Below are 8,835 nucleotides of genomic sequence, written 5' to 3'. Positions count from 1 at the left end.
GCCCCAATCATAATACATTTAACAGCAGGTTCGAGCCCTAATCTTAATACTTTTAATGTGACAGTCAGAATCCCGTGATCCGTAAGGGGAAAGACCGGGTAAGTTGTGCAATCCCACACCGCCTGGGGAAGGTCAAGTGTAATGATTCTAAGACTGTGTAGGTATGGGACTACACAGTTGAAGATGGCTTAAATGGATTGATGGGTACTACCTATATCAGGAAGGTGCATCTTCTTTTCGGTAGCCCATCACTTGAGAACTCCATGGTTAAGCGTGCTTAGCCTGGAGTAATCTAGGGATGGGTGACCTCCTGGGAAGTTTTCCCAGTAAGTGTGCGAGTGAGGACAAAGCACGCTGGAAAGACTTGTCTTGGTTTGTAGGGCCAGTCGTCATTCCAGAAAGCAGCCAAAGTGACGTGAGGCGTCACATTTAATAGCAGGGTCGAGCCCTAATCTTAATACTTTTAACAGCAGGGTCGAGCCCTAATCATAACACATTCGATAACGGGGCCGAGCCCTAATCATAATACTCTTAACAACGGGGTCGAGCCCTAATCACGTATCTCAGGCATTGGGTCCAGTTTTCTTACCTTTGGTCCAAGCACAAGCAAATAAGCAAGCACTACTACAAAAAATGATTTTTAGGACTAGCATTGCGAGTCCTAAAAAAGTTTTTAGGACTCGCGAGGCGCGAGTCCTTTATTTGAGAGCCTTAAAAACTAAGGTTTTTTAAGACTCACATTGCGAGTCCTAAAAACCTGTTTTTAGGACTCGCGTTGTGAGTCCTAAAAAAATGTTTATAGGACTCGCTACGAGAGTCCTAAAAAATATGGTTGAGTGCTTTTAATTAAGTTCTCAGGACTCGCATTGCGAGTCCTAAAAGAATATTTTTAGGACTCGCATCTGGTGCGAGTCTTAAAAAATCTTGCGAGTCCTAAAAATCTGGTTGAGTGCTTTAAGTAATTTTTTAGGACTCGCTTTGCATGCCCTTAAAAGTAATTTTTTTTTTTTAAAAATGCAGCTACAATTTTCATTTTAATTTAGAAAAAATATATCATTTTGAGTGTCCAAAATGTATTATATATGTTAGATTTCTAAAATTTCAAAAGAAAATACAACAAAATATTTTTTTATTAATTACTCAAAAATATCATTTCAGTATTTAGTCTCGGCTTACAAAATCATATTACATGATAGTTTAAACTACAATCAAATTTTATCATCACCAAATATTAAACAAGAAATGTATACAATGTTAGTGAAATATATTTTTTATTCTAAAAACTTCAATTGTCAATGTTGTCTAGTATTGCGCCAAAGAAATGTATCTCAATATAGACATGCACATTATAAAAAAGTTCTTTAATTATAAATATATTATAATTCAAACTTATAAATAAGTAAACACACACACACAACAATTATAATTAAGCATCTTTTAAGAGACCCTTTTAATCATAATCCACCTCTTAATCTCTAATTTCGTTAAAACTTTAATGCCGCGTTATTATTTATTATGATGTTATGGTTCAAGTGGGAAGAAGCTTAAGTGATAAGACATTAGTACTACTTAATTACTTGATTAATTAAGAAAGAAACATCACTAATTTGAATCCTATCTTGGATGTATAGTGGGTTTCAACTAAACCTTATTTTTTTAGCCTATTCTAGTAATTAAAAATTTATCTCAGATCTAAGTATGTATTTAAAATTCTATAATTAACTTAATTATTAATTAGACCGTCAAATGTTGAATATCCGAATCACAAATTTATCATTGTGGCAGTATCTTTCTCATATTTCTACACAAAATTAAGTACAAACAAATCTATAGAAAATCGGACAGCATATCCCCTAATTTACTAGCCTAGTCATCTGTCACAATCAACAGAAACATGTCAAACAAATCAAACAACACATGTTTTCATCCATATATCACCGCAGCACACAAAATTCTCAGAACCTACTTCACTAAGACATGCAAGTTCTCAATCTTCCGTTATCACCGCAGCACACAGAATTCCCAAAACCTACTTCACTACGGATGAATATCTAAGATATTCAAACCCCACTAAAGTGTAATACTAAAGCAATTAGAGAATAAACACATACACATTCCTTTGTTTGATCAAGGGGAAACATAATTACCAAATCAATTACTAGTTCTATTGTTAAGAGAAAAACTCATAATAAGACATTATCCACATTTAAAAATAGATATCAAGAGCTACGGATGAATATCTAAGATATTCAAACTCCACTAAGTACAACAATATTTGACAGATAGCCATAAATAAGAAGTCTTAACTCAACTTGGAAACTATTTTTTTATAATTCAAACTCAGATAAGCTCTAATAAAAATCTTTAAAATATATGAAAGTAAAACTGCAATCAATTTCTAATTACATGAAACATGTTTGGTATTAATCACCTGTTCTTGTAACGTCCCTAAGGTAGGGTACGTCTGCCACATACTCGTAATTCTAGGGTTTACGAGTATGTAAGGCACTTGACCAAAAGAATTAAATAAAATGATACGAAGAAATACAGAAAAATTTAAACTTTTATATAAACTTATTAGAAGAAATTATTACACGTATGAATACTTTAAATTTAAGGCAGCCATATGAAAACTCTAAACCATTATTTCATTGCTACTGAGTCCGTGCTCCACAAGTTGCTCAACAGCTAAAGCCACACCTGGAAAAATGTTGGAAAATAACATAATGAGCTAACGCTCAGTAAGCAAATCTCATGCATACACATACACATGAATGTCGTGAGTTTGTAGTGCACATATACTAATATGCTGACTTATATACTTATGCATTTCATTTATTGCTCATGCACTTTCAAACTTTACTTTTATGCTCTTTATTTTAGTTTCACAATTTTTATGGGCCCGATTTCACTTGTGCACACTGTTTGATTCGGCAAATGCCTGCAGGGCTTATAACATATATCATATAGAATCCCATGGGTTCTCCTCCGGCTAGCCATCATCTCAGCTAGGCTCATCATAACACTCATTTCATCGTTGCCATAGCTGTCATACTTATTACACATATGGAGGAGAAAGACGGGAACATGGCAAACATATCTGAATGGTCAACTCTGACCTAGCCCACACTAGTGGACGGCCACTATAAGCCTTAATAGACCTCCGTCTTCTTTACTGAACTTACTTGATTGCTTCATCGAAACAGTGGCACCCTTTTTAACATCTTATTATCACTTTGCTTAAGCCTTGTGTCATTAAAATGTTTAACTTTACATAAAACTTTTCAAGGCATTTCATAACTTTTCTCATATTCATATGCATGGTCTTATATCACATAATAATGTATCACATAACTGTACATGCCATGCATACATGCTGATGCTGAAATGCCAATGTTCATGTTCATGATTCATGTTGATGGTATTCATTCAAGGCATTATATCACATCTCATATAACTCAAAACATCTTTAGTCATAATACATGAAGCTTTGGGTTGGTGGCGTTGTTATACCTTAACGTAGAGCTATGGCTCAGGTCTAAGGTTTCCAGCCTAAAAACTTAAACGCTTCATATATCATAACATATAACAAATCATGAACATAGAGTAATCCACATATCCATCAACATAAGAACACATACTTGCACATAATTCATATCATTCTTAACCAAGTAAGACATCTTTCATATATCACAGAATTCATCAATTACATATCACACAACACCCTTATGGTGTTCATATAACCATTCTTCACATACTTATCATATGCATCATCATCATACCATTCTTAACTCATCAGATGTACACAATCAATGTAGTCATGCATCTTACACTTAAGCACAAAAGGTGAGATTTACTTACCTTAGGTCCTTAGCTTATTTTAAAACGGCTCACCAAGAGTCAATCAATCAAATCCATACAAATCCTATTCAAGGCACATAATTTATTAAATTTTATCTAATCCGTAAATATACACTATTGATAGTGTATATTAATCATACCAGAAACTATATAAATGATAATAATAATTATAATCCTAACAACAATAATAATTATCGTCTATAATTAAACTTATTTCGATATTAATAACAAAATACTTCAATAGCAATACGTATATGGATGTATATATTCAAATAGTCATTTTATAAAAGAAATCATATTTGTAACATAAAGTTGTAATAATCAATATAATGATAATAATATAAATATAAATATTTATATTATTATTAATTAGTCATAATATCAATTACAGTGATATAATAAATATACTTTTTCCAAACTTCACTGGTCTTACAAATATCAATAACTGTAGGAAACTAATATTTGATATTATTTTAATATTCAAATATTAATATACAATAATAATGGTTAGATAATAGGTTTACTATAAATCATACTTTTTATATATATATATATATATATGAATCTGTATTCTTGATTTACTTAACAAAATAATAACAATAATAATTAAAATTACTTAATCATAATAATTTCCATATTAATATAAAATCAATTAAATATGTATTTTTTTTATACTTGATTTAATATCTAATATTTTCTAGAAAATTAGACAGCACAACGGCTATAAAGTGGACAATTCCAAAAATCAAAACCTGTATCAAAAATATATATAATCCCAGACAGCCAGTAAATTACAGAAAATATTCCATATATCAATAATATATAATTATATACCATAAATACACATAATAACAATTACTCTAATCAATCACAATTAAATCACAATATATAGGTTAAAGAAATTATACCAAAATGATCGGGTTCCACAATAAGTCAAACGATGATTTTCTGAGACTCAAAACGTACTTCGGAACCTCGAACACTAAGTTTCGACCGTCGGTCTACGGTGGATCGCGGTGGCTCGTGGTGGGCCCACCACCCAACTATGGTAGATGTAGGAACAAGTTATTGGGTTTTGAAGCCCACAACACGAGGAACACGATGGTGGTGACGGATCGGCAAACGGATGCCCGAGGTGGCCGAATCGCAACTTTGAAGTTGCGGGGTGGCCGAACTTAAATCGAGTGGTTGAGGCGTTTAATCGACGAGTGAGCTCTAGATTCCCGCGTGGGTCGATAGTTCGGAGGCCTCTGAATCCAACGGTCCGGCGCGTGGCTAAAAATGGTGGCCGGAAAGTACTCCTGCGTCATCGGCAACAGTAATACGCAGAGGAGAGAGAGAGAGAGAGAGATTTTCTGAGGAGAGAGAGAGAGAGGGGCTCGGGTAAAATGAAAGGCTGAAGCCTTTTATTTTATTTTTATTTTATTTATTTATTTATTTATTTATTTTAAAAAATTACACTTGGACCCAAAATACTAAAAAAAATTTCAAATAAGCCCTTTAGCCAAACTTTCTTAATTTTATAAAAAATCCCCAATTAAAATTATATGACATTTGGGTCCAATACTTGACTACTCAAGTTTCTCTTTCTTTAATCTCATTAAAAACATAAAATCATATTTTAAACACTATTTTTCCATTACTATTTCTTAAATTTGTAAAGTTGTACATTTTATGTATTAAAACTTTGATTTATAATAAATAAATGTATTATGAAAATGTTGGATATTACAGTTCTACACCTTGAACTGAGGACCTTTCCTTTCTGGAAGCATCACCATGTTCAGCTTCAGCAACTAAACTGTCATGGACGTCCACAGCATCCTATTAACAGTGGCAAACGTGAGAAGTAAAGGCAGTGAGAATATTTACAAAAGAAATTCATAGTGCTTATAATAACAGAAAGATATAAAAACTTTTGGTCAAATAAAATTTGGAAAAAGCCAGAAAACAACAAGAAGAAAACTCCCCAATCCTCTGTTTTAAAATGTCCCACCGAGTGTCAATGTCAAGAGCATGAGGCAAAACAAATAACAATCCCTTTTAAAGATCATATACTGTATATAATAATGCTATTTGCAAGGCAAAACCCTATTAAATAAATATATATACACACACAACCCACGAGAACGATCCTCTCCCGAGCCCTAGCGGTAACCTAGTCACAACCCACAAATAACATTCTCGTTACTATTAGATTTCATAGTAGAACCCCGGAACCAATCCCGTGCTCTCAGGACCTCCAATTCCCCCACACGGGGTAGTGAAATCGTCCCTCAAACCCCTGGGCCTATGCCCTAAAAACACAAAAATAAGGGCCCTGAAAATGGCCTAGCGCCATAGCACAACCTTACAGGCGCCGCGACACACAGCCAGGGTTCCCTACCTTGGATCATCCTAGCGTCTCGACTCGGAAGAACAGGGTTGTGGCGCTCCTTCACGAACCTAGAAAAACTACGTTTTCCCACCATTTTTCCCTCGAGCCAAAGCTCCCAAATCTCATCCCAAACTTTCTTAAAGTCCCAAATGAGTTTAAAACCCTAAATAACATATCATAAGCAGTACCAACACCTCAAAAACTAAACTCAATTCTAACCCAAATCAAAACCTAATCACAGTTTAAAACTCTGCAAAAACTTAAACCATGGCTGAGATTTACCAAGAAACAGAGTAATACCTTACCTTAAAGAAGAGTCACGACATTTATGTTGTCCCACTTCAACCCTAGATTCAATCCTCCATGTTTTGAGCCTCTCTTCCTCAAAATTCAGCCAAACCCCCAAGTGTTAGAGAGAGATAAGAAGAAGTTGAGAATGTGATTTCCTTAGTGTTCCTCTGCTTTCCACAGCCTTCCAAACTAGCTGAGTTAAGCCAAGGTCTATCTAAAAGATCTAAATACCCTTCACCCAAATTTTCCTCCCCAATGCTCACAATGGCAAATTCGCAATTTTCCACTTTTCCCCGTTAATCATAATCAACGTCTCCCAAATTCCCATTATCTCCAATATCCTCAAATGATCACTAAATAATTTTTCCCATTACTCGCTAAATCCCGGTAATGTGCTAAATTACTAAAATACCCCTAGGCTCACCCCGAGCCGGGTATTTACCCCCGTTATGACTAAACCGCTAACTTCCTCTCTAGGATCACCTTGTGCCAGATAACTCAAATATATCCATATAATAATGTGGTCTCAAACATAAAACACGCATATATTCAAATATATCATCAATGAGCCAAAATTACGAAAATGTCATTCTAATAAGAAATGGGTCCACATGCATGCTTAATACACATAAACATGCCAATATAATCATATTATAATATAACTCCCATAATTTATATAATAACATGCTCATAACATATAGACACTCAATTAATTCAATTATTGCTTAATCCAGGGACTAAGTCATATTAAAAAAATTTAGAACGTTACAATTACTATATGTATATTTGGAGTATCATGAAGAATGATAATTATGCTCATGTGCCATACTATTCTGTTCTTCAATTTAGTAAGTTTGGCTTAGTTTCACAACCTTCAATTGAGCATGAACCAGCTTAGTGTAATTTAAGCTAGGCTTAACTCAAGTATAATTTGAGCTTAAATAAGCAATCTGGAGCATGATTTGTTTGGCTCTGTTAACTTCAAGATCTTAAAACTGCATTGGAAGCTCTAATTTGCCTATAAACATTTGAAATGTGTACGGAATTAAGTATATGTTTTTATAAATATTTAATTTTTAAAATGAATTTAGGGGAAAAATGAGAGAATAGAAAGTAATTAAAAAAATTAATAAAAAATAAATTCGCTAAAAATACTTTCTAAACCAAAAACATTAAGAGATGCACTGTGTGCTCTTTTTAGGGTGCATCCGAAAATTTGTCTAAGTTTTATTCCATTTATATTACTGCCACCAAACATGTTGGTTGGCATAGGAAAGGAATTTTTTATAAACTTAAAACAAAAACAAAAAAAGGAGGCCCACTAATCCAAAAATCCCTAAATAAGTGGGCCCACTACCATTCTCCCCTGCCAGTCTCTCTATTTCAGGTATCAACACCCTTTTATATTTCACCATTTTGTTTTGATGTTTTCGTGGGAGGGATGAGAGACCCAGAAATTTTTACAAATATATTTAGGAAATTGGGTACACCTTTGGCTCCTGTAACCAAAATCAACACTGAAAAAATCATTCAAAATGGACTTACTTTTCTTTTTCGTTTCTTTCACTGTATGAAATGGACTTACTTTGTTCCAAGTGTGCTCAATGGTCACTCTTTTTTCTCATTTTTAGAGTTGTGTATCAGTTTTAGAGAACATAGTGTAATGCTAAGTTTTAAACAGATAGGAAAACTAAAAATAAATGATATCAAAATGATGCCCATGAGGTGTGTGATGAAATGTCACACAACATTGTATTAATTGAAATATATGCATGAATTTTTTTTCTTTGTTTTGCGATCAGCCATTTAAGATTCTTACTTAGAGTTCAGATAAAATACCTTCAGTAAACTTGATATACTATTAATCCACAATCATATCATATATATGACAAAACAAGGGATCTCTTCAATGTGGTCCTTAGAAGTTCAAACATAAGACCATATTTCCAATGCAATATATAAATTTTGTGCCAAATTTAGCACAAAAAATGAGTTAATGTTATATTTTGTCCAATATTTGCAATTGTGCTTTAATGCACAAGATGCAAATTAATAAAAAAAAATCAATAATTGATTTAATATTTATTGAAAACATAATTTTCATTATTCAAATTATGTACTCCAAGAAATTTGTCATTAACAAAATAAATAAAAAATAATATATTGTTGGTCATTAATTTTCAACTACTTAATTATAATAATTAGTGGCAATATGATAAATAAAAAAGTAACATTTATTGATGTGTTAAATTTGACACATGCTATATTTTGTGTCAAATTTGACACAACTTTTAGCATGTGCCAAA

General features: G+C 33.0%; 1 long non-coding RNA gene across 1 annotated transcript; it reads right to left on the bottom strand.

Annotated features, from left to right (window-relative positions):
• Positions 1 to 2,588: 2,588 nt before the first annotated feature.
• Positions 2,589 to 5,208, bottom strand: LOC133828837 (uncharacterized). The gene is made up of 3 exons (XR_009891338.1): positions 4,770 to 5,208; positions 3,862 to 3,925; positions 2,589 to 2,700 (listed from the first exon to the last, which is right to left on the bottom strand). It is a non-coding gene; the product is annotated as an uncharacterized LOC133828837 (long non-coding RNA).
• Positions 5,209 to 8,835: the final 3,627 nt, after the last annotated feature.

Source organism: Humulus lupulus, chromosome 4 (assembly GCF_963169125.1).
Source record: "Humulus lupulus chromosome 4, drHumLupu1.1, whole genome shotgun sequence".
In the NCBI taxonomy this organism is placed as follows: domain Eukaryota; kingdom Viridiplantae; phylum Streptophyta; class Magnoliopsida; order Rosales; family Cannabaceae; genus Humulus; species Humulus lupulus.
Note: the sequence above shows the minus strand (reverse complement) of the source record. Positions and strands in the feature narration are given on the sequence as shown.